Source organism: Echinops telfairi, unplaced genomic scaffold, assembly GCF_000313985.2.
Source record: "Echinops telfairi isolate 266 unplaced genomic scaffold, ASM31398v2 ScPeMD7_3533;HRSCAF=4204_0, whole genome shotgun sequence".
Lineage (NCBI taxonomy): Eukaryota > Metazoa > Chordata > Mammalia > Afrosoricida > Tenrecidae > Echinops > Echinops telfairi.
Genome location: NW_022107431.1, coordinates 25,198,545 through 25,203,582, shown reverse-complemented (window position 1 = coordinate 25,203,582; position 5,038 = coordinate 25,198,545).

Below are 5,038 nucleotides of genomic sequence, written 5' to 3'. Positions count from 1 at the left end.
CTTCCCTCCCGGTATCGCCACTGTCACCGCTCGTCCTGAGGGGTTCATCTGTCCTAGATTCTCTGTTGTCCAGTTCCCATCTGTACCGCTGTGCATCTTCTGGTCTAACCAAGTTTGCAAGGTAGAATTGGGATCATGATAGTTGCGGGGAGCAAGCGTTTAAGAACTAGAGGAGGGTTATAAGTTTCATTATTGCTACACTGAACCCTGAGTGACTCATCTCCTCCCACTACCCCTCTGCAAGGGATGGGTGACAATTATTTTAGATACTTAGTCTGTAATTGAGTATTATTAAATTTTGAAAAGCATTTTCAACATAGACGGATGTTGTGATAATATTTCACACTAGGGGACGCCAAAACTCCAGCAAACAATTGTAGTTCAGAGCATTTTTACCATTTGGCTCCTTGGAGTTTATTAAGGGATTGCGGGTGGCATGGTTAAGGTGGGTTGCGATCTGCATGGTCGCATTCAAAACCACCAGCAGCTCCGCTAGAGAAAGACTGGGCTTTCTACTTCAGTAAAACATTAAAGACTCGGAAGCCCACAGGGGTCGCTATGAGTCAGCATCAACTTGGCAGTGAGTTTGGCTTTGGAGCTTCTCAACCACTCATACTCGCTCACTGCCATAGAGGTTTTGGTTTGCTATGTTTTTAAGACAACCAAACTATTAATAATTTAGGAGAAAAGCAAGCCATCTTTCTCTTATCCTCATACAATGTTTACTTTGGGCTTTTCTGTTTAGTTGGATTAAGCGGTAACGTGGGATATAGTTATAGGGAATTCTTTCCCGTGTGTGTTTTGTGTGGTTTTCTGTACATGAAATCCAGGATAGGTCAATCTAAGGAGACAGTAATGGAATTAATAATCACCTGGGGACAGGGAAGGGAGGCTGTGGGGGTGGAGGGAGGAGAGGGGAGCTAACAACCTGTATGAGAAGAAAATGTTTTGAAATTGATTGTGGTGGTGATTGCAAAGCTGTTCTTAATATGATTGAATGGTTATATTGAATGATATGTGAAGTATATGCTCAAAAATGTTGATAAAAATGATCCTTAACAATGATCATACCTTCTGTATTTAAAAATATTTTTAGGCTCTGGTCATTGTCATTGTTTTTACAGAGTCTGTATTTTCACATATCTGAGCAAATCTGGAACTCTCAATTTTTGGAGAAGGGAACACTGAGAGTTTGACACCAGTCAGACATACTACTGTACTTCAAAGGGTAAGGTGTTCTATTACGGTATTTTCATTCTCCTTCTTTGTCCACATGTACTTTACCAAATGATAACCTTTTTATTGGTCATAAGAAATACACACAAAAGTACTTATATACACATATACATATGGAAGTATATATACGTATATGCATGTATAAAATACATATGAAGAGGTACCCCCCCCCCCACACCCAAACTGGAATTGTGCTGAGCAGATCAGAGCTTTCATAGTATGAATTTTTCCTGCCAGGTGAGCATTGAGCAACTGGCTCTGAGTTAGTGCACTCAGTGGTGTCACCTGGGAAGGTTCTCTCTGGTCACAGTAAATTTTGTAGTAAAAGCAGTTTCATTCTAACATTGTTTTTTTAATGATGGCCAATTTAAGAGAAAGTGTTCAGCTATGAAATTGTGTTTCCTGCTTGGGGGGAAAAATGCTGCAGAAACTGTTGTGTTATTGAACACAGCTTACAAGGACAGGGCTATAGGAAAAACTCAAGTGTACGAGTGGTTTTCTTATTTCAAAAAAGGTGGTGATAAACCTAGTTCTGGACGTCCATCAACTTCCTGAATGGATGAAAATGGGGACTTGTAGTGCATTTGGAGTTCGTTCCACCAGGTCAGACTGTTAATCAAGCTTTCAATTTAGAGGTTCTGAAAAGATAGCATAATTGTGTGACAAAAAGGGTTTGACTTGTGGCAGATAGGGAATTGGCTTTGCTACAACAAAAATACACCTGCTCATGCAGCCATCTAAATGTGCTGGTTTGTAGCAAAAACCAGCATGCCTCTCTTGCCCCAGGAACCTTAGTCACCTGACCTCACTCCATGAGACTTCTTATTGTTTCCTCAAATGAGGATGGACATAAAAAGATAGCAATTTGATGACGTAGAAGAAGTGAAGAAAAAAACGAATGAGGTACTCTCAGCCATCCAAACAGATGAGTTTGAAAAATATTTCCAAGAATGGATTCACAGATTTGACAAATGTATTAAGTGTAATGGAGAGTACTTTGAAGGTGATATGGTTGTTTTGTAAAACAAACAGCTTTGGCGGGGCGGGGAATCCGGATTTTTGGGGTGCCCTCGTATATATATTCTGTGTGTATACTTAGTGCACTTTACAAAGGAAACCATATGAGTACACACCACTAGATCATGGGACAGAAAGTCACCAGAATCCCCCAGAACCCTTCTTAGGCCCCTTTGAGGCATTCCCCTCTTCACTGGAAACCATTGGCCCACTCCCCTCATGTTGCCTGTTTTTGAATGTTTATGTAAATGAAACTATGGAGTGCATTTGCTTTTATGCCTGGCTTCCTGTTGAATATCTGGTTTGTGAGACTCAGTCATGTTGATGTGAGTGGCTGTAGATGAGGCCTGGAATTGTTGTCTGGTAGGCGATTGTGTGGATACATGGTGGTCTGAGTGTTTGGTGGAATTGCCTATGTTCTCCAATCTGCACTATCATTGCCTATCCTCTTGTTTATGTATGTGATGGCCAGGTACACCAGTAGCCATGGGGTTGCAGTCTTAGGGAAGGTGGGGGTGGTTCCCACAACTTCTCAGCCAAGGCTCCAGTTGTCCTGCCCTGCATAGCACATACTCATGCAGAAGTGCAATGCAATGAATTATTGAATGTAACTCTTCCAGGCATACCCTTTGTAACTAAATGACCTTTGCTTTCCTGGTAAGTCTGGACAAGAAGGATGTGGAAGATACTGAGTGGATTATATGATTTGACTTTAAGTGACTGCTAACAGGATTAATTGTGATCGGTGTAAAAGCAGCCACTCAGAAGCAGGAGGGGACATTTTACTGCTAGCAGGAGAGGACTGCCAGGAGTAAAGCACATCTCTGGGGCCTTGAAATCCATGAGCATTGAACCTCCTTGATCTGGGAGACAGCTGTGGGACCAGAGGCTTGGCAAAGGATTAGCCATAGTAGCACCAGAGCAGCGGACCTCCCTGCTCATAGAGCAGGTAAAGCTGAGTGCTTCTGACTGGAGACTGGCTTGTATTACGAGGTTTTTCTGGCACTCAAGTGGGGGAAGACTGGGTTTGTTGATGCGTGGACCCGAAGTTGAGTGCCTTCGGGATGAGGCTTATAGAATAGTGGTACACTCTTGGGACACTTGTTGTTCAGTGTCATCGAGTTGGGTTCCAATACATACCAATCCTATCCACAACAGAAACACTTCGTCCATGAAGTCCAAGGGATGGCATCCCTGCTCGGAGCAGCCAGTGCACAAAGAGGACTGTAGGGCCAACCCCACAATGAGACACGACGTTCCCTCACTGACCCACAGCACTGTGGGGGACAGCACCGGAGATATTGTGCAGAAAGTGTGCCTGGTTTGCCCCAAGCACAGTGGGGGGAAATGCAAAGGAAGTGCAACAGGACAGCAAGGCGAGCAAGTAACCAAGTTCCCGAGGAATCCTGAAAATAGACTTCTGACATGAGTGGGCTGGGCTTGGCACCTCATCAGATCTGAAAACACTCATAAGGGCCAGCAGACAGACCTGGAACTATCAATCGGTTCTTTATGTGTTTTATTTTTCTTTTGCCTTATGTCTGTCTACATAAAATAGGCAGGACAAACAATCCTGAGGAGAAAACAACAGGACCGGCAGTCCAAGGGGGCCATCAGAGAGGATGGGGTAGGGAGGGGGAGCAGGGAGTAAATAAATTCAGGGATGAGGAAACAACAAAAGATCTAAAAATGATAGCTTGGAGACCTGGTGGGGTTTGATCAAGTGCAAAGTATCCAAGAGGAATTACTGGGAGCCGAATAGAGGGTGAGCATGATAGTGGGACAGGAGGAAGGTGAAAGGAAACAGAAGAAGGAAGTAGGAAGCAAAAGCTATTTATAGAGTTATAGCTATAGACGTGTATATATGTAAATATATTAATTTATAATGAAAGGGATAGAGGTCAATGTAATATATTTATATGTTAAGTATTAAGATAACAGATGGACTTTGGGCCTCTACTCAAAGCTTCCCTAAACACAAAAAAACACTTTGTTCTAATAACCTGGCACTCTTTGATACTCGCCTTCCCGACACAATCACTGAAGACAAAATGGGAACATAAGCAAATCTGGTGAAGAAAGTGGATGGTGCCCAGCTATCAAAAGATATAATGTCTGGGGTCTTAAAGGCTTGAAAACAAACAAGCAACCATCTAGCAGTGAAGCAAATAAGCCCACATGGAAGAAACACACCAGCCTATGTGATTATGAGGTGTTTGATAGGATCAGGTATCAGGTATCAAAAAATTCAAAGCAAACAATTATATTGATGTGAATGAGGTGGGTTGGAGTGGAGCCCTAAAGCCCATCTGTAAACAGTTGGACATCCCCCCACAGAAGGGTTACAAGGAAGGGACAATTCAACCAGGGTGCTGTATAGTACCGATGAAACACATATTATTCCTCTAGTTCCTGAATGCTTCCTCCCCCAACTACCATGACCCAGTTCTACCTTATGAATCTGGCTCAATTGGAGTACACACATTAATACAGATAAGAGCATGGAATCCAGGACAGATAAAACCCTCAAAAACAGTAGTGGGCATATCAATATCATGAGGGTAGGAGGTAGTGCAGTGTGTGTGTGGGGGACGGGGGAACCCATCACAAAGTTGGATATACAGCTCACCCCCCAGGTGGACGAATAACACAAATGTGGGTGAAGGGAGACAACGGACAGTGTAAGACATGAAATAACAACAATAATATGTAGTTGATCAAGGATTCATGAGGGTGGGAGGGTGCGGGAAGGAGTGGGGAGAAAGAGGAGCTGATACCAAGGGCT